This window comes from Malurus melanocephalus, unplaced genomic scaffold, assembly GCF_030028575.1.
Source record: "Malurus melanocephalus ecotype Western Australia unplaced genomic scaffold, MMel_1.1 scaffold_64, whole genome shotgun sequence".
Lineage (NCBI taxonomy): Eukaryota > Metazoa > Chordata > Aves > Passeriformes > Maluridae > Malurus > Malurus melanocephalus.
In genome coordinates this window covers 1,010,240-1,032,365 of record NW_026623296.1, presented here as the reverse complement: position 1 = coordinate 1,032,365, position 22,126 = coordinate 1,010,240, and positions in this window count along the sequence as shown.

The following is a 22,126-nucleotide window of genomic DNA, read 5'->3' as shown; positions in this document are numbered from 1 at the left end:
CATGCAAGAATAATTTTTTTTGAGCTGTTTATAATACCTTTCAGGRCTCTTCTCACAGAGCTGCATTCGTGGTACATCATATTTATTTATGATTTAATGTATCAATATTTTAGTTTCTATTTTAGAGAGGCTTTATCCAAATAGCTGCAAGTATTTTTGCAGAGGAACCCTTAAAATATGGATTGGGTGTAGCTCTGATTGTTGTGTCCTTTTCCCCTTGCACCCTTGAGCAGTGATGGCACAATGCCAGTCCTTTTTGGACATCCTYTCTTTGGGGAAAGGCCCTGATGGATGGGGAAGGCTGGCTGGGCCATGTGAGGAGGTTTTTCTGTGTTTTATTGACATGAATTCATGAATGAAATCTTGGTTTATCCATTGGAGTCCTGGATTTGGGGCATACAGAAGATGTGGGCTTTCCAACACGATCTAAAGCCCCCACAAGCACCTTGGAARATATTTTAGTTAACAGTTCTGATGAGGCTGTTTCAGTCTGCCAAACCAAATCAGACTTTGCTCCTCCTTKAGGGAGAGGTGCTTTTGTAGAGCCATGGTTTAATGGGCTGATGGCARTTTCAGGGATGTTACAGTTCTCAATTGCTGCAGGTGCACTGATGGGTGAGACCCTATAGGCCTATTCYGAGCCATTAATGCTCACCACATCAAGAATATTTCACCAGAGTTATGTTCCTGGATCATTGATCTGCTGATCCACGGCTSTGCAGAATTATGTTCTGTCAGACAAGCTGAAAAAGGCAGGAATGYTTTCTGTATTCTCCAACAATAATTTTTGTTGTTTCCTTACGGGAGTCTCAATTCAAGGATTGATTTGGAGATTCTAGAGGTGTTTTTAATGCAGGAATGACATTATTGAGCCTACCAAATGTGCTCTCCCTGCTTGATAAGTGGCTATGTATATAGCTGCTATTCATATATATCTGTGTGAATAAGTAGTGTGTGAAATTATAAACTATTTCCTTTCTTAATGCTTTCTACCACTGCTCGGTATGTTCTGGAGTGTGATTACTTGTATCCTTTCCAAATCCAGGACAAATCAATATTTGATGAACGATAAAGTCACTCCTTTAATTTTTTTTTTTATCTGTCAAGTTCATAAATGTCCTGTTCTGCATTTCTGGGCTCCAGCTCTGAGTTGATTTCAGGAAGTGGCCAAACACGAGGCTGAGAGAGAGGGTCACCAGCGTGAGAGAAATGCTGGATTTGGTGCTGCTGTTAGCCAGAGTCCTGCCCTGGAGCTTGTATTTGAGACCCAGCTGCAGGCTGGGACACAAAACCAATGCCAAGCTGGCTGAATAAATACAGACAAGCTGTTAAATGCAGTGAATATCCTGGTGTGCACCTTTATCAATAGAAACCCTGCGTGAAAGATGGAGCCCCAAGGTTTTCCATCAATGTCTGAAAGCAATTCTCTGTCTCTGCTTTCCTGCCGATGACAGTGAGAGCTCAGCAGCCGGGGCTGTTCCCATCCTGTCCCCAGGGCACAGCTCCAAGGCAGAAGRCAGAGTGTGGTGTTTCCCCAGAGTGGATTCCTGCAGCCTGGCTGCCTACAGCTCAGTCTGCTGTGTAGCAAGCAGGTAATGTGAGATGGAAGAGCTTTGCCAACTTGTCTGTCAAATATTGACTGTGTGCAGCGACTGTGAGGTTTGCAGGCAGTGGAAAGCTTGGCTGTGTGGTAAAAGCTGCTGCTACACTCGCTCAACCCGAGATCTGGATCTAAATTTGCCTCATTTCTGTTCTCCTTTTCCTTCCACTCCTTACATCCAAGCTGTATAAACTCCCAYTCAGAAGGCAATGGAGAGAGATTCATTAAAGCCTCCTGCACTGCTTTTGCACGGACAGAATGAGATGAGAGCCRTTTTCCCTTTCAAAAGAGCCCAATTTGTTCTTCAGGAGCGTTTACAGTATTGTGCAGCTGGGGAAACTCTTCATAAGAGCATTTGGTTCTTACAGCCAGGTGCTGCAGAATGGTTTCCCATAAAGGGCTAAAGGTTTGCCAACTGCTCTGTAGCGTCAGCCAGCTGCCATCCTGACACTGCAGAGAGCCTGGTGGCTCACTGATCCCCTCCCTGTGGTGGTAAAGCTCACTTCCAGCCACTGTGGAGCCCCTGGAAGGGTTTYCTTTCATGCAGCTGGCAAGGCTGTCCTGCTATGAGGATGCAGAGTGCATGGCACAGCTGAAATTGTGTTGTCACTTTTGCTGTTGGCCCTGCTGGGATGGGTTTGCATTGGTGGTGAAGGAAAGCATGGCTGGAAATGGAGAGCCAGTGTCAGGGGACAGGCAGGTGGAGATTTTCCAGTGGCAGAGGAGTCAGATGCTGGCTCTCATCCCTCTCCAGCACTGCCTCAGCCAGTTGGGTGCTGTAAAGGAACAAGGAGGATCCCATTTCCCACTAGTTTGCTTATTTGTGTGGTAGGGAAGGATTGATTGCACAATGCTGTGCTGCCAACAGGTTGCAGGAAGGGAAGGAGATGCTATATGAGAAACTGGAATGCAAACACTTTTTTTACCCCCTCTGTAATTTGTCTAAATTAGCTTGATATTCAGTGATGGAATCATAGAATAACCAGAGTTGGAGGGAACCCACAAGGATCATTGAAGTCCAACTCCTGGCCCTGCTCAGGTCATCCCCAGAAATCACACCATGTGCCTGAGTGTTGTCCAAACACTTGTTGAATCCTCTTCAATCTTGTAGATTAAAGTACTGTTGCCTGAAGGTAAAATGTAGTATTTTATTATATATTATGAATGATAAGCCTTTCATTTTCATGTGCTTACAAAATAAAAACATTAGATTTGCAGAGGTATTCCTTTATAACTGAAAGTATTAATAAAAAAAATCCAAAATTAATTGATTCAGCTTTATAAGCCAACACGAACTTTCCTTACTTTGCATTTTGTTTCTGCAACCCAAGGAGAGAAACTGTCTTCCATGGCCCTGGAGATGTCTCTGCAAATCTTAATAAATCCTCAAACTTCAGTTAATGTCTTATGTGCATTAGTCACGTGTGAATTTAATTGCCATTATGAGAGCCCATTGTGGGTCATGGTGAGCCATTTCCCCTGGAAATAATTACCCTCAGCTGCAGCATAATGTGTTAATAGAAGTGCTTTAAAGCAGGAGAGCAGCCCTTATTAGCACTTGTCACTGCTCTGTGTAYTTTCAGGACGTCTCTCACTTCTCTTTGAGCCATGAGCAGGGGAAGGGCTGGGGTGCAGTGAAGTGATRAGGGATTTATTCCAAGGGAGAACACCTCACTCTCCAATGGTGGCTGTTTCCCAGGTGTGCTTGGTCCAGCAGTGGTCAGTGTCACTCTCGAGCCTGGCTCTGCTTGGGGATCTCAGAACTGCTCTGCTGGACCAGGCAGAGCAGCTGCACCTTCCAGAAGTGGTCTGCAGCAAACTCTGCTTTGTTAAAATCACCTCAAAAGCAGAAAATGGAAAGGAAGGCTGAGCAGGAGGCTTCTCAAACACGTAGGAGAGTGTGCAAGTGCTGCCTCTGTCTGCCCCAGTAATCTGGGCCTGCCTGTGCAATGTGGAGATGGTTGGAGTGAGGATGTCTGTCCCAAACCTGCACTGAGTGGCCAAAGGGGTGTCCTGGGGAGCTTGGGCTGAGCTTCTTCACATGCAGAATGTGACTGAGCCCTGTCCCACACCCTGGGGACGATGGAGGCAGTGGGCAGTGCAAGTGATACAAGAAAATGGAAGAGCTCATTTGGCTGCGTGGTGGTTCTGCTCAAAAACAGCATTTATTTTCCATGGCATCTGCAATCTCCCTTCACAAAACTCTCTGTTCATTACATTAAATTGGAAGCAAATGTAGAAAATACGTGACTATGGTTCAGTATATATTTTCATTGCTTTGCTTTTGCAATTAACTTGTTGGCAWAAAAGTCATTATCTGATGACATTTGGGAAAAAAAAAAACCCAATATTGTCTGGGGCAGAGGAATCCTGCCCATTTTTGCAGCAGCCATTAAGACAAACACTTCTGTGGTTTTGTGCAAACAACCTGATCACTTTTTTGGCAATTTAAATCAGCTGACATCATCATCTTCACATTCCAAACTCCACCCCAAAGCCCAAGGTGGGTATGTAATAAATGCTCAAGCCAAAGCTGACCCACTGCAGACCTCCCAGAGATTGGAAAAAGCTCACAATGTTTTAGCCACAGCAGGTGCATTCTGTAATCCTTTATTAAAAACTCCTGCCACACATCCCCCCAACATGTGGTGGGGTCTTATGMAGATTAAATCTGACAGGCTATGAAGTCACTACAACCTTTTCCTTACTCCTAATTAAAGGAAAGAAAGCCAAGAAGGGGATGAAACACTCCTAAAGAGAAATGTGAGGCAGGTGGGCAGAAATGATTGTGTGGTGTGTGGCAATCACAAGGTCTGAGGTTCACAGGATGGGGAAGGTGTTTGACCTGCTGTTCTTCCTGTGTGTGTGCTTAAATTAAATTGTGGGCTTTCTGTGAAAGGTAACTGACTTTGTTTAATTAAMAGCCTCTCTCCTGTTCTACCTGGACTTCTAATTCCAGAGCAATGTGTAGGCACACGGTGCTTTGTCTTCTCAGGGTATAATTAGACTTAGTAATGCAGCTGTCCTGTTTACAGTGTAAATCCCCCCGATGATAAATGGAGTAGACTTTTGGAGAAACCCTGATGATACTTCAGACAGGGAGAGTGGATGATCTTTGCAAATAATCAGTGGGTAGAAAGTAAATCCTGATCTGCTAATRAGCCTCTGATTGCTGGGTGTTTGATACCGTGGGAGATTAGAGAACTTGACTTTGCTTTATTTTAGTCCTGGCTGCAGAGCTGGAGCACGAACAGGAATAAGTGGTTTGTTTACGRGCAAGAGTCTGACCTTGTGTCTTGAGAATCTCTTTGAGAGTTCACACCATGTCAGAAACTCTTCCGTGGTGCTGGTGAGAAAAATGTGACAAAAAGGTTTTAGAAATGGGTAGTCTGTAGAAATATGGGGAGCAGGTTCTGTGTTGTGAARCACCCAGTGACCTCAATCAAATGTGAGGGCCTGCTTAAGCACTCCATGGCCAAATAACAGAGCACCTCTGTGTCTCAAAAACACCACAGAATCAGGAGAGAGAGGAGATTGAGGGTGGAATGAGGACATTCTCTTCTCCTTGTTTGCAGGTGGGGATCAGGCTCCTGAGGAGAACAGAGTGTGCCAACTGCAGTCCCTGACTTGTGCTGAGACAGAGCTGGGACCAGGACRGGGAGGTCACTTGAGCTGTCACATTTCAGAGACCAGAGACTGCTCAGCAGGGAGGGCATGAGGAGCATATGGTGCAGTGGGAGGAGGTGACAGTGGCACCAAAGAGCAAGAAATACGATGAGAAGTGAACTTTTGGTGTGTGCTGAACTTTAGGAACACACTGTCAGAGGGCAGGAACGGGTGAGAGCGGGGCTGTTTGTGCAAAGGAGAATCAAACAGATACAGACAGAACTGTGAACAGGGATGAGCCTCGGGAGGGAAATTGCCTTCTGTCATGTGTGTGCCTCCTGTGGCACCTCTGTCAGTCTGTGGGCCACGGGGGCCACGGTGTGAACTGGAGGAGCATTTTAGAGATCAGTGGTCTGAGCCCTGACCATCGTGCTGCTCTCCAGGGGAACAAAACTGGGGCCTCTGCTGGTTCTCTCCACCTCTGTTTTTATTCAGATGGGGACTGGAGGTGTTTTTCTGGCACACATGTGTGAGCACAGCCCTGGCAGGAGGGGATGGCCATGACAGGAGAGGTGACACCAGCCCATTGTGCCTTGGGGTCACTCCCTGGGACCACAGGGGCAGCTCCAGGAGAAACAAATGGAGAGGAGGCAACGGGTGAGGAGTTCCTTCAATTGGACTGAATCCCATTTCTCCTTGCTCTGTTGTACCTCTGTGAGTTGGGTGGCATTACCTTTCCTCATTATGTGTTACATCACACTGTCATTGTAACTGGAGTAGCGACACAAAATAATTGCACAAAATAATTTTCTCTGCAATGTTTGATGCTGATCCCAGTGTGTTCAGCCCACCAAGCAGACAGCCTGAGGAACTGCTCCTCGCTATTTTCATGTGCTCGAGATCTTCTGGACATTTAAAGATCTGCTAAAATTCATCACAGAGTTCTTGTGGCTCTTATGGAACAGTGGGAATTGTTTTCCCAGTCACTGARAAGTTCAAGATTGGAAAAAAACTTTGTCTCAAATTAAGACAGAAACCTGAAATCTCAACCCACCAGCTGAGGGAATTTAAAGGAAGGAACTGGCTCACTTGAAAAAACCTGTTTCAGTAAATTGCAATTACTGCAGTTTGAGTTCAGACTTTTAAAAATGTAAATGAAGTATTTGCTGATCATTATAAATTTCAAAGGAAGAAAGCAGGTCTATGTCAAATTCAGCCTGTTTCAAGARAAAAGCATATTAAAAAGTAGTTTAGGTTACAGGTTTCTTTCCCCAACTAACAAATTTTTGAACAATCCTTCATTTGCAATGTTTTGAATTAGGTGAAATGGCGTTTTCTGATGTTTCCTCAAAAATATCCCCAAATTGTTTTAATGATCTAACCAACAGCACTCTTCTGTGGCTTTTTGCCAATATGTTGGTTTATGTATAATTATACTGGAATTATATTAAAAGTTTATTTCATAATGAAAATAACCTCAAGAGGAATGAGAGTGGCAAATGRAACACTCTGCAAAAAGTGAAATTTGCACAGCAAGGAAATCTGTGCTCCACTTTCAGGTCTGAGGCGGTAATAAATTGRACACAGAGCATTCCACAGACAGTGTCAGATATAAAATATATTAATCTTGTCAGAGAGTGTACTAACTCTCCCAGATTTATGATCAGGTGYGCTTAAGTGCTGTTCTTCTCATTAATCTTGATTTACAAACAGTAGCCTTCGGAACAAGGGGTCAGAAGAGACAAGAGAATCATGGATGTGTCGCTTGGATAACTCACCTTCCCCAGCTGCCCTGTGCCTTYCAATGACACCCTTCCATCTTTAATTACTGAAAGGTCTTTAATCTTGTCTGGGTAAGGGCAGGATATGATGGATGGGAGGGGTTGTCTGTGCTACTCTGGGTTGGTTTTTTAACAAGAGATGTCATGGATGTTGGTGGGARCAGAAAGATAATCACATGCACCACTTGCAGGGCTTGGAGCTGAGAAAGTTCAGTAGGAGAGGGATGCACTAAGAAAGGGGAAAAAACAGCAGGAGAATTACTGAGTGAAAACTGCTCTGGGGAAAAAATACAGCTCCTGAAGAAACTGCATTTTGAAGTCTGCTTAACATGCATAATTGTGTGTAAGATCCTGTCCATCTGCAAAAGAATGTTCCTTTGTAATTCTTAAAACTATGGAGAACTGGAAAAACAAACTTTCAAAGGAAATAAACCTGGTAATTTCACTGGGTGATATTGGAGACAAATCAGTCTTCCTGCAGGCTGGTGTGATAAGTAGGATATCATCATCATTCTAGATGCTTGTCAAGGTGTTCAATCTGGAGGAGTGAATAAACAAACCTCCCAAATAAACAAATCTACTTATGATTCCTAAGATGAATGAACAAAAGAATTCACCTGATGAAGCTGCAAAACCACCAGATGTGAGCAGGTAGGTGTACACCAAATGGAAATAATGTCTAACTTTCTCTCTGGTATCGTGTGTCATCCAAAAAAAGYCAAGGGTGGATTGAAGCATTCAGCACATTCTTTCTGCTCCAGCTTTTGTTCACTTTCTCTAAGGGTGTTAAACAGCTGGAACATCTGTGTATTGTGGGCAAAGTCAGGGGCAGCATTAAGAGTCTCATGGACTTTGTAGGGCCTCTTCCAGTTCTTCCAAATGGGAGTAGAAACTYGTGGCATTTGATATGATGAGGGCTTTGGGAAGAGTTCTGGCATGAAACAGTTATCTGAGTTGTCAGGAAGTAAATCCACCTTGAAGAAATATTCCTGGAGTGCATCAGAATCTGGGCTCGCCTGATATCCACTAGAAAAATGTTCCCCAGCTATTGATAAAACCCACCTCATTTTCTTCACAGCTCCCCTAGATGCTTTGTTCTGAGCTYTAAGAACTCTCAGAGGCTCACAGATGCCATGGGGGCTCACGGATGAGAATTCAGACTTTGATGTGGTTGGAATTTGAGACACTAATTGCTTTGAAAAATRGGACCAGGGCCTTAAGCTGGCATCAGCTACTGGCTGGGAGCCATGGGAAAGACTCGAGCACAAACCAGATATGCCCTTGGCAGCACAAGGAATGAGCACTTACTCCCCATTCACAACCAGCTGGAGCTGGTGCAGTTTCCACACTGAGTTTCAAAGCACATTGAGTTATTATAATCCAGCCCAGAGGTGACAAACCCATGGATTACTGACGCCACCCAAGCAGCCAGACTTTGCAAGGTGTCAGACCCAATGCACAGCTCTGACAAATGTGAGCATTGCTTCTCCACACAGGGGGAGATGATGTTTCCACAAGCAGTTTGAAGAAATCCTTCTCCTCAATCCTGCATTTTGACTGTGTTTGGATTCATTCAGTTCAGCTTTCTTGGATGCAGCTCCTCCCCAAGAGCTCCTGGAGGGGTTGTGCTGATATCTGTGGAGAATGAGGACACTGTCACCTGCAGCACCTTCTCCATCTCTCCCAATCATCCTTCCTAATTAAAGTGAGGAGGAAGGGTTCTGTGGATGTCTTTGTTCAAGGATGGGAGAACAGAACCTGTCTCCACTCTCGGGTTTGCTGGGTACCAGTGACAGCAGCTGTGTTGGGGTTGAAATGTCCATCTCTGGTTCTTTTTGTTTTTAATGGTTTCTTCGATTTTTGTATCAAAGGCTGCAGACTGAGCCAGGAGTGGAARGGAGGTGGTGACCACAAGAACATCTCTGGGTGTCAGCAGAGCTGTCTGTGCCTTTTCAGGGGCTAGATCCCTCTGTTCTGTGAAGGATGTTGGCCAGAGTGAGACAGCTGGCAGGGAGCAGAGAGCTGTTGAGAGGAGAACACGTGTCAGAATCTTCAAGGTCAAGGATCAGCTTTTGAAAAGGCCGAAGAAATTATTTATCATTGAAAGAAGGACTTTGAAGACTTGATTTTTTTAATCTTTATTTTGAATCCTGTCTTTTTTTTGAAAAAAAAAACCCATGATTTTTCTGGAGCAGAGAAACACAGACATCAGTTTGGTTGTAGGTGAAAGTTTCTTTTCCAGGGAGAGCCATATGTACATGATTAATAAGCTGACACTTCTCAACAACTTTTTGTTTTGCTGGCTTACAGATTCATGGAGTGACCTTCCTGGTAGGGAAGGGAATAGGCAGAGAGAGGGCATCTAAACAGTAGAAGACAGTATATAATTATTTTTTTCCTGACTGGCTTGCACACTTAGGACAAGTTGAAGTTTCTTTGGAAAGCAAAGCAGTTTCCATTCTTTTCAGCCATGATGGTGTTCAGTTTAACCTCTGATCTCTGCTCTTGTTAGTTGGTAATAATTCCAACAGAGTGCGAGATTCCTAGTGCTTCCAGAACACAAGATTTCTGATTTTGTATTGAACAAATGATGCAAAATATGTTTGCCTCATAAGAAAATARCAGGACAGTTGAATATCTCTATATGAAGTTTCCATGTGGTGGTAGGCAGCTGATCTATAATTTCATTGAGAGAGTCAGAAGTCTTTATTTTTGGAGGAGAACATGCTGTTGAGCATCTCATTTTCTTTTTGTATGGGGGTGTTTCATTTATTTATTTTTAATTCYGATTATTCAATTCAAGAATGTTTTCTGCATCTGAAACTGGGGAACASCTAACCCCTCCTCTTCATTTGTCTGGTAGGTACTAAAATATATCSTAGAGTGTGAAATCCTAGAGATTTTGATGAGAAGGAGCAAAGTGACAGAGGTGTCTTTTCAAGAGTCYAAAGCATCATTGAGTCTCAGTGAGGCAATCACGACTAAGTACAGCAGTCAAATTGAAATCCTGCCTAGTCTGGCTCATTTTATTGGGATCTGATCTCTCAGTCACCTGACAGTGTCAGCCTTTCCCCCCTTCTGTTCTGTTTAATGGTGTTGCAGAATGAGCAACTGTCTTCAGAACTGATTCAACAAATGGTGAAGCTGGAAGAAATATTTTATGCAGTTTGAGAAGGTTTAGGGCACTGCTATCAYAGAAACCTCATCCTGGTGGTTTCTGCTTCCTGAGCCCTGGTGGGATTGGCTTCTCTCTGCTCTTCTGGACTCTGTGTAAGGTTATTTGCATTTGCTGCTCAGCTGGGTGCAATGGSTTTAACAAACCCCAGTAAACCTCAAAGAGTTGGAAATTCTTGTGAGGTGACAGAGTCAAATGCTCAAAGGCCTTCCTCCCTCTGATGTCACCAAGGCCAGAGCTGTGGATGGAAGTCTGTGGTTAGGAAAAGCAATTATTCAGCAAATCCCCATCCCTTGCTCAGCCAGCAAGTGTTGGTAGGAACTGCAAATGCACCATCCTGAGTGATCAGGTCCACCACTGTTCTCTGTGCATTGCCTGAGTGTCACTCAGAGAGCTGCAATAGCAGGTTCTCAAGTTAAAAACTCACTGTTTTTTAAAATATGTAAAGCATAAATGAACACATGTAATGAAAAGCTGAATGATTTTTATCCTTTAGAACCGCTGTTCAGAATGCTTCTTTGTTTTGTCACTTTGGAAATGCATTAACTTATTTTATTCATTATTTCTCCCCACGGGTTCCTTTCCAACTTCTTGTGTTTTTACACTGTGCAGTTTGGGACCTTTTCAGGYTGAAAAGTGCAGACAAAGAAACTCCCAGCTTGTTTTGACAAATCTTGTGTATTTTATGCACCAGTTTAAAGCAAACACCACCCCTTGACACCCTCAAAACCAATGATCTTTGATTTGATCCACTCCATGAACCTAAAATTGACATAGAAACCTGTGCAAGGACTAAACCATGCGAATAATTAAAAAATGATGTCTAAATACAAATGCAGCAGGATTCGCCCCTAGAAATTCTCAGAAGTGCTTAAAGAAGACCTTTCATGAATAGTTTAAGTAGATATGGTCCTCTGTTGGGCTTAGGGGAACAGTCTCGTAACCTTTTCTGCCCCCTTGTGGGTCTGCCTTCTGTAATTACCTAATTCACTGCTTTAAATTTATTTCCAAATAAGGAAGGATTATTTTTGTATGGAAAGCTTAGTGACACTGCAGCTTACTTGGTCASAGAAGCATGAAGAGAGGATAAAGAGAAATATGCCTGGTGCCAGAGGTTTCCCAGGAGTTTCAGTCAGAGCTGGGTTGGGCTCAGCGTGGAGAGGGATCAGCAGGACACGARCTGAGCTGGATTTATGGGTGCAGTTATCCAACAGCAGCTTTTGCCTCTCAAGGTCAGCCCACCTGAAGTGCACGTACACAGTGATGTTAYAGAGGAATAAGCCATAAAACCATAAAATGTACAGCAGACTGAGGAGATGTCAAGTGGATTATTGCTTTGACAGGCTCAGGAGACCAGAGCACAGATGCAGCCTAAGAGCAGACGATGAAGGAAGTGCTGACTGCAAATGAGAGCTCCTGAAATGAGGAGCTGCTCATCCTCCAAAGGAGACCATGCTTTGAGCTGCTCCTTCCAAGGGTGAGGATAGCCTGACACACTCCTAAATGGTGGATAACCCTGCTAATCCAARCTCTGCTTGCTCTCTCCATCCTTGAGGAGCTGTGTGATTTTCACCAGAGCTGCATAATCCCTGGTGTGCGTGAGCATTCCTTACGAAACGCTGGAAGGGCTGGGCRCAGCATCCTGTAGGACAGCAGCCTTGGTGGGTTCCATCAGCCCTGGAAATCCTGTGCTCCCACAGTCAGTGAGCACAAAAAGGTGCTGTGGGGTTTTGGTTTGTTCCTTTCTGTCAGGAGGGATGAAGGAGCTGRTGTGTTAAATGTGCTCCACCACTCTGGCCTCTGTGTGCCAGAGGAAGATCGTGTCTGCTGACCCTTTTCCTGCACGTTTTTTTCCTCCCCCACCYCTGTAGGAGCTGGTTAAATTTGTCAAATTAAAAAAACAAGGCACTGAGAGAAGGCTTTCCTGTCCTCAGTAGYTCCTCAGTGAAGGTTTCACCAGCAGTAACTGCACCGTGTACCTCACGGACTAATTTGATGGAATGAGCTTTGTAAAAACAGATTAAACTATTTTCCATTCACTTCAGGAAGGGATAATTAGGTGGGAACAGAACAGACAGGAGCAAGTCACAAGTACTGCGCTATCAGACACTGCCTTTGATCATTGTGTTACTCCCAGGTCTGCAGTCACAAATTAGGGTGTTCAATTTGCAGTGGATGGGGCTTCAAGCACGTTGTGCTCAAAGCTGCATTTTTTCCTTGATTTCCTCTTCAAATACCCTTTTTCTCATGCAGAAATTTTCAGGCTACTCTGGACTCAGAGAAACTGTGCTATCTCCAAAAGGTGTTCACAGGGGAAAAGGCAACTTTCCCAGTCTCCAGGAACATAAAGTTTGCTTTCACTGAGTTTGAACTAAAAAGTAGGCTCTCATTCGTGTCTCTTTGAGYTGCTTTCTCAGAAGTAAAATTAATTATTTAATCCTCTGCTCGCTGAGACCTGTCTGTGCTCTGTATATTGAGTTTCCTTTCCACGTGGCTGTGCCTGTGAAGGCTGTGTGGCTCATGAAGGTGTAATCCAAGTAGAAAATGTAGTAACAGTCAGCAAATTCACTCGGTGGCCAGGGCTGTGAATGGTGAGCCCCACTGGGAGTSCTGGAGCTGGACTGGACAGAATTACAGACCCCTTTGGTGTGTTTGCTCCCTCTCCAAGCCCTCAATCAATGGGATCAGGAAAACCTTCATTTCTGTCCTTCAGGTGTGTCTTTAGGATTGTCCTCAGAGAAAGATCTTGAAGACAAATGCCAGGAGTCCAATAAAGAGGTGAAAAATAACCAAATCCTTTCCTAGTGTGTGAGTTAGAAAGGAGGAAAGTGAAGGAGGGGCTCTGCTTCATCCGATTGCTTTTGAAACTGTGAGGGAGAACTCTGTTCAGCCTGGGTCTGCCAGGTTTGGCAGCCAGATCCTCTGTTATTGAGTCTCTCAAAACTCAATGTGACACCCTGGTTCCCTGTTGAGGGCCCTGGAGGGAAATGGAGCTGCTGGAAGGATCTTGTGTGAGGAAAACACAGTGAGGCTGTCACAGGGTGGAAATCCCCACAGCCTTGGAGAGAAGGCTCAAACAAATGCTTGAAAAGAAAATTTCAAAGAGAATCAAAGGCAAATCTTAGTAGAGATGGAGGAGAATGTTTGTAATGTTTTGTCAGTTTAGTGCGTGGGAAATTTCCCTCTGGGACCAGTGTGGGGGAGGCTGGGTTTGAAGTCCAGGGCTCAGCTCAGGCTGTTGGCATTTCTCTTTCAGTGTTGGCTGACTGTGATGATGTCCTGTGTCAGTGGCAGRTAGGTCAGCCAAAAGGATGACTTCCATGTTTCCTGCAGAAAAATACTGACTTTTGTGCCCCAAACACAGGTAATTTTTACAGCAAGTTCTCACCCTAGGGGTGAAGACACTCCAAAATATTAATTTGGTTTGAAACAGGGAATATTTTCTCTCCAGACACCTGGGCTCTATTTTTCTAAAAATTAAATCCAAGCATTTATGCCTTAGCAGCATAAAAAAAAATCCCCTCTAGGTAGAGGTGTGATAGAGTTCTTCATGGAATTTGTCATTTCACATTATTGCTGGAGAACAAGGAGACAGATTGCACTGAAACCGTGGGGAGATGCTGAGGGAAGCAATTTGTGCAGTGGGAAAGTGAGACAGATCTGCTGGAAATGAGACGGACTCAGGCTGGAGCAGTGGGCACAAGGGGCAGGGTGGCTGCAGGGCTCTCTCCTGGCCAACTGGCCCCAGGAGCTGCTGGAAGGAGCACTTTGTGTTTTCCACGTGGGAATTCCAACCTTTTAGCTTTCATCTCTCTGCTGGGTGGCACAGAAATCTTCAGGAGCTCACAGAACTTGTTTTTTTTCCATGAGTCCCACACCCTCCTGTGCCATCTTCAAGACAAYACTTCCTTGGGTGGCCAAAGCCCCGTGCAGGAACCAGGCTCAGGCAGCAGATTGGCTTTGTATCCTTTTCCATTCTTTTTGCCTCATTCCCATGGCAGAGATTGCATTTGAAGCTGAGAGCCTCATAAATTCTGAGTTATAGCTGTAGGCAGTACACGAAGGGGAAATTGGGACTGGGGAGGGCTTGAAATTTGCATATATACCCCACCCACTGCTATTTAATTTGCATTTTGTTTGCATATATCATGGTTAAATAATACCCATGCAGCACTTTTAAGAGGTAAGGATTGGATCGATTTGTCTATGATTGATACAATTTTTGCTTTAAGTGTAATTTTATAAAGTAGTTTGGAGAGCATGCAGTATGAACTTAAATTTAATTTACAAAAATGATCAGATAACACTTATCAGCCATAAATATAGAGTTCTCTTTGAAAATAATGTTCTTTTCATATAGAGCTTAGATTAACAGCACTGCAATCTGTTGGTTAATGGCTGAAAAGCCATGATCCAATAACAAACTGGGATTGTAGGGGTATCTGCTCTGATCTGGGTGGGAACTCAGGCTCATGTCTGTTCAAAGGTGTGTAATTCCTCTGACTTTAGGGGTTGTGAGATTGGTTAGTGTTTTAAAGCATGTCCCTTCCTTGTTAGCATTACACAAATGATTTTTCCAGGATGAGTGCAGCAGCAGAGTGACAGTGCCTGTCTGTCCCAGGATGGCAAATGACACTAACACAATTATTTGATAATTGTTTCTGTGTCCCATGTGGGAAGAGAAAGGCCAAAGTTATTTCAAGATGCTTTTCATATTATCTTTTACCCTGAACTTGTCACAAATTCAAAAGTAGGGAGCAAAACCTGGCACTCTTTGTTTTGTGCCTGTCCCATTGGCATGGGCATTGCAGCATCCTGTTTAAAATTTGTTTCACCTTTTTTAGTGTTGCAACTTCTCTTCAGCACAAAGACCAGTCCTGCAGAGCTATTTCTGCGTTTTTCAGAGGCAGAGAGGTGCCACGCTCCTGTCATTGCATTTAGTTGAGGACTTGGAAATTCCACCAGTCCCACCTCAGGATAAGCTTTCTTCCTCAGGGATCTGCTCCAATGTGTTTGTCTGGTTTTTTTAGGCACCTGGACATCTTTTAGTTGAGAGCACATCTTTGGTTATGTGTTAAACCCCTGGGAGTACCAGGTACTGCCACCTCCTCCTCCTCCACATGGACTCAAGAATCTCACACTGTAACCACCCTCTCTGCTCCTTCTCATTAAAGGCAGCTCTTCCCTGGCAGCCCAGCTGTGAATCTGCTCTGAGACAGAGAATATTTCATTGTGGCAGCACTGAGATCTTTTTGTGTCCTTTTGGTGGCAGTGACTTGTGGCCCTCCCAGCTCTGTGGTGTCACACACCGGYCCCTGCCCCTCGCTCTGTGCTGCCTGCAGGGCTCCAGTTTGCCTTGAGTGATCTCCCAGTGGAGAAAAACAGCAAAGTGTCACTCTGGCAACCCGAGGCAAGATTGGTTTGTGTTTGTAAGGAGTGCTCTTGGTTCCTCTCCAGCCTCCCAGCAGTCACTCAGATGTGATGTGCAGCTTGTTATTGCTGTGGGTTTTTGACCCACGGGTGTGAATCCTCCCCCTGACCTGGCTGAGCCTTGCCAGGATGATGAACATCACCAAGGTCTGCTCTGTTTCCATCAGCACTGACGTTTTTGGGAGCAGATCCCTGATGGGTCACCTCTGTCAGTGTCTGAGTGCTCCAGAAGGGCTTCAGGAGCCAGTGGGGGATGTCTCACCCATCCCCTGTTTGTCCCTAACCTCAGACACTTGCACAAAGTTATCTGGAGGGGAGGATGGAGATGTGCCCTTACACAGGCTGCAGACTGTATTCAGCAAAATGAACCCAGGGTGGGTTTGTATACTTGAGTTCCAAGTGCTTTTCTTAGAACTTAGAACTTTACACTTCTTGTTATTTTCTAGCATTCAAAAGCAATTTCTTCTGCCTCTTGATCTTTCTCACAGACTTCCAGCTTTGCTGCTTTGTTTCTGTGCTCTGGTGTGCCATCAAAACCAGTGTGATTGCTGCTTCTCTTTGTCCAGGTTTCTTCGGTGGCCTCCTGGCCCCTCTTGGAAAATCACAAATGGGTGTCAGGCTTCTCCTGTCTGGCTTTGTATTGATGGGAAAACAAATGTGTTCATGTGGGCTCTGAACAAATCCTTTCAGTCTATCATCTGTGTTTGCACTTGAATGATTCTCTTTAAATTTGAGATGTGCATTATCAAAAGTGTGGAAGCAATCAGGCATGGGTTTGCTTGGTGGGCTCTGAGCAGGATTTCTGAGTAAAGCCTCAATGCCCTTGGAAACAACTGCATGGAATGTACTGGAAACAGAGGCACAGCCCTGAAGGCATCACCCTGTSCCTTTCTGCCCTGCCATCYTCTGGCTCTGGTGTTTCCAAGCTCGCTCAGGTGTTGCCACAACCTCAAAATCCCCTTGTTTTCCCTGCAAGTGTCCTTGGTGCCACCAGCAGCTGCCTGGCCTGATGTGYTGCTGAGCCCTCAGCGATGCAGTGGAGCTGCTTTCTGCCTCCATCTGTCTGTGCACATGGCTCAGGCTGGGGCTCTGTGTGCATGGACAGCAGCATGAGAGCCAGGAATGTGTGCCCTGCCATGGTCTGAGCGGGACAGAGCAACACCAGGTCAAGGGGAGACACGAGACAAGAGGGGGAARTGGGAGAGAAACCCATAAATATTCAATGAAGGAAGTGGGAAACACRTTCTGATTACAACCGTGGCTCTAATGTATGCAAATGTAGGAGTTTCCTCCCCTATTAAGGAATCATGTATTACATACGTTACATGATGTACTACTGTGTAGCAACATAGTTTATGACTYCTAGGAGGAGAAAATCATAATTCACTGCCATTAACAAAAATAATAGTGCTTTCACCCAGAGGAGCTTTCCTTGGAAAGCCTGAGCAGATCCTATCTAACCTAATTTAAGCAATGTCATGAGTTGGAACAGATCGCTATCAAGTCTGTCATGCTTGTCATAACATGGCACTTGAATCGAAGACATCCCTTCCCAGGAGAAATCCCTGTGAAGAAACTGTATTATTTAATGCAGTTTAAGATTCCCTTTGAGTTCCAGAGCTTGTTTGTTTGGAAACTGCTCCAGTAAAACACAACACAGCCAGGTTTCGTTTAAAGAGAAATGAGTTTGCACGCTGGTGATGATGGGATGCTGCTCCTCAGAGCTGTAATTAACTGGGGGTGCAAAGGGGAGGYGGCTGCAGAGGAGCAGAGCTCACACCACGTGCTCTGCAGCTGGAATTTGTTTTTGCAGGGGTGAGGTTTTCTGGTTTCTGTGAGTGGGCACCTGCATTCATGGGAAGAGAYGATCCCCCGTGACAGCCACTGCCTCTGTCACACCTTCCCTCGCCCCTCCTGCATTTTATGCARGCTGCTAATGAGCTTTCAGTTTTTGGTGTGCAACGAGGCAGAAAACCTAAGAATAAAGGGGTTTTTTTGCGGTCTCGCGGAGAGAAGAGCATTGCAGTGAGTTTAAACCTTTGGTTGGTCACAGGCGCAGGTTTATGGCTCCTCATTTAATTTCTGATTTAAAGGTGTGGAAGTTCCCATCATTTGCTCCAGTGCTGCTCCCATCACCAGGCATTTCCATCACCCTTTGTTCCTCACTCCGGTGCCGAGGGAGGTGGATACGGGCACAGCTCCTCGTTGGGGGCACAGGGGGCTGTCCCCATCGAGGGAGGCTGCTCAGGAACCCTCTGCTTGCAGAAACCTTGGCAGCTTGTCAGAGCTGTCAGGATCTGCTCATCTCCCCGGACAGCAGGGTTTATGCATAATGCAATAAATGGGGACGGGGAGAATCGCATTCAGCTGATTTCGGGCTCTGCGAGAGAGAGGAGTGAAAGAAATGCCTTCCTGTCARCCTCTCAAAGCATTTAATCATCTTTTTGCTGTTTACTTTCTTCACTCCCTTCATATTTATTTGTTTATTTGTACAAAATCTTTTGGGTTTTTACATCTCCCTGTTAAAAACGAGCCAATGCCTTTTTTCTTTGCGAATGCTTTAGGAGATGTTGGGGAATTCTTGAAAAAGAAATATATTGGGAGAGGCATGAGAAAGGTGTTTGAGGAACTGAAAACGCAGGGAAAAGAAGAATAATTCTTTTCTCCCTGGCTGGCCTGCCTGTTCTCAAACTTCTGTGACYGGGCCACACGGTGGCCTTTGGAAACTTTGGTGTCTGATGCTGAAGCCRTGTTCAAAGCAAAGTCCTGTGTGAGGCACAGCCTGATCAAACCCCACTGAAGTCAATGAAAAGGCTTTCACTAAAGGCAGTGGGGCTTTGGCTCAGATGCTAAAAGCATTATCATCACTCTCTGGCTGATCCTCTTGATACCAGTTCTCTCATCAAACCCTCTGACAGAAAAGGAGAGAAAATCCAGTCCCTGCTGGTTAAAYCAGCAGCTAAACACAGAGTTTTGACAGATCTAAACCACTCCTGTGGAGAAATCAGAGTTTTTCAGCACAGAGGTACAAAAACACAAGTGCTAGAAGCTACAACGATCTTCAAAGCCTCCTGTACCCCTCCAAATTCTTAAGGTGCAGCTTTTTCATGACCACAAGAGCAGTAAATTCTGGAGGGTGCTGCCTGGCATCCTGCCCAGCCTGTGGGCACAGGGGGATGTGGCAGGGCTGTGGGGATGTTCCATGGTCCCAGGGCTGTCCCCTGTGGGGGAGGCTGAAATGTGGGGCAGCAGAGAGAGATATTGGGGGATATCAGCTTGGCTGAGAGCTGGGGAGCTGTGAGCAGGGAGAGGCAGCAAAACTGAGCTCAGAGCTGGAAGGGAGAGATCTTTAATGAATATTCAAGGCAAAAGACATTACATGACTAATCAGGATTGGCCTTATTTCTAGTCCTGGCATTTTGGTACTAAATGCAGGTGTAGCAGAGGGAATTGAACCCTGACTTTTGTTCCTGTTCTGGCTGCAAAGGCTCYGTTCCCAGGTTCAGTAACCACAGCCAAGAGTCTGGGGGTGGATGCAGGGGCACAAACCCCTATGACACATTTTAAAGCAGCTCCTGACTCAGACAAGAAGMCAGAGCTAAAAAACCCTCTTGATTCAATCAAATATCTCCTTCCAGCCAGCAAGAGTAACAGGCTTTGGGTGTTAGATGGCCGGTCTGAGTGGATTAATAACTTGCTTTATATTATCAGCTGAGTTTCATCTAGAAATAAATCCTGTCTGATCTCTGTGAACATGACATGAGATTATTCCAGMAAGTGCAGAGGTTGGGATTTGTGCACTGAAAGTGGTGGTGAGCAGGGCAGGGAGGGGATCTGTGCCAGGGGGGCTGCACTGGCTCAGGGTTTTGGGAGCAAAGAGGGGATTGCAAAGGTGCCCCATGCTCCTGCCCTGCAGAAACAGGGATAAACTGCCCTGGAAAGCCTGATGAGAAGCAGCTGAGTGAGCTGGGGGTGTTAATCCTGGAGAAAAGCAGACTCAGGGAGCATCTTCTCACTCTCCAGAAGGAGATTGTAGCAGGGTGGGGAGCAGCTCCTTCTCCCAGGTAACAAGTGTTAAGAATTAATGGCCTCAAGTTGTGCCAGAGAYTTAATTGGATGTTAGGAAACATTTATTCACTGAAAGGGTGGACAGTGTGGTGAGGGGTGTGGGATGGTGGAGAGTGGGAAAGGATTTTGTCTGAGAGGAAGGCAGTTGTATCCTATCCCTTTATCAGAATTGTGCCAGGAGGCTCAATTTCCATAATTCTTCCCATGGGAAATTCTGCTCAGGGCTTYAATTTGCAATAGAAAGACATTGAAAGAAGATTGAGGTTCCTTACTCATGCTTTACTCATCCACTAGACACACCTCACAGCCTTTTGTTCTTGGTCTGTATTTGCCCTTTCTGTTGTTTGTTTTTCTGGTTTATTTTTTTGTTTGTTTGTTCTTTTTTTTTCCCTCTTCTGCTTTGAAACAAAGAAATGTAAAGCAAAATTGTAAATGATTTGGTTAAAGAAACACACTTGCGTTCCCAGCTAATTTTTGTATTAACCTTCCCCTGTGTTTCTATGGCAGTGGTGCCTGGCTCTGGGGTTTAGCCTTGTGTGACTCCCAGGCAGAGTTTTTTGGGATCCTGCAGCGATGGCAGACCGAGCCCATGTTGATGCTGTGCCTTTCCATGGGATTTTTGGCCATTGCTGMGAGTGAGCAGCAGGACTTGGTGTGCTAAGCCCATCCTGGACCTGCATGAAAAGATTTGCCTCCAAACTGGCAGGAGCACTGAGGTGAGGAGCAGCCTTTGGCCTGCAAAGCTATTTAAATTTATTTAAATTTCCCCATACCCAATCTGTATGAAACAAAACCATTTAATAATACCTTCCCTTTTACTGAATTAGAAAAAGGATTTCTCCTCACTGGAGCATTTCCCCCTCCCACAGCAAGCTGCTCCRTGGTTTGGAAATGCTTTCACAGATGTCAGTTAAAATGTCAGAGGCTTTTCTCTGATCTGTGCCCTCCGAAGGACACCTGTGTTTATTTTTAACCTGTCTCTCTCCTCGCTTCCCTTTGTCTGTCGAGCCCTCGRGCAGAAATTCTCCTCCAGCCCTCTGTCTTTTGGCATCTGGTGTGATCCTGCTCGATGGTGTTTTTGGCTGTCAGGACCTGTGCCCATCCGGGGCTGTGACCTGGTGCCCTCCCTGGCAGCAGGACCTGGGAGAAGGCAGGAGGAGGAGCTTGGTGTGAGCTGGGAGAGGAGCTGATGGTGGGATGGGAACGGGGGGGGTAATGGTGGGATGGGACCACAGGAGGTGATGGTGGGATGGGATCATGGGAGGTGATGGGATGGGGGACCATGGAGGTGATGGTGGGATGGGATCATGGGATGTGATGGGATGGGATCATGGGAGGTGATGGTGGGATGGGACCACGGGAGATGATGGTGGGATGGGAACAAAGGAGTGATGGTGGGATGGGATCACAGAGTGATGGTGGGATGGGGTCAGGGAGGTGATGGTGGGATGGGAGACCATGGAGGTGATGGGATGGGACCATGGGAGGTGATGGTGGGAGGGGACATGGGAGGTGATGGTGGGATGGAAACACGGGAATGGGGCAGAGAGGGGGCAAGACGGGCACGATAAAAACAGGGATGGGAGATGAATGGGTGACCCAGCCCAGCTTTGGGGCAGAGTGGACGTGGGTGAGTCTGTGCAGGTCATRTCAGCACCCAGCTGGCCTTGCTTCTGCACCAGGGAAAAATGGGAATTGRGGAAACTTAATGCAATGATACAAACAAAGCAAGCTCGGTAGGCTTTTCTGAAAATTTCCATCCTCATTTTGGCAAAACCTCAATCTTTCCCTGACTTGTCCAGGAAACCTGATTAAGATTACACAGCAGGATTCTTTTTTTTTTTTTTTTTTTTTTTTTTTTTTTTTTTTTTTTTTTTTTTTTTTTTTTTTTTTTTTTTTTTTTTTTTTTCAGCTGGAAAAAATATAATTTTCTCTCTGTCCGAGTGGAATGGGTGATTTTCTTGTCAGTCTTTAAATTGGCCTCCTTGGGAATGTGCTCTGAGATGGAGATGTCTGCATCACAGAATAGAGACAAGCCTTGCCTTGACAAAAGGAAAGAAAGATGGTGGCTAATGGAATAAAAACTATGTTCAAAAGACATTATAATAAAATCCTACAGACAGAGAGCTTTCTGACTGTGCCTTTCCTTAGGGTCTCAGCTGTGAGTTCCTCAGGGACTCTTAATTCAGATTAAACCCCTAGGGAGATTTATATATATATCTATATGTATCTATATGCATTTCTATGTGTGTATATGTATGTAAATACCACATAAACCTGTAAAAATCCTCAAGAATCTCTCTATTGACTTCAAAGGCATTTAAATCCATGGTAGTAATGCAACTATGTATTTGTAGCTGATTTGAGGATTTAGGGAATCTCTCTCTGAGCAACTTATGAAGGCTGTTTGAGATTACAGCATTACTCCAGGTAACTCTATTAAATTACAAATGCTGCTCTGATTGC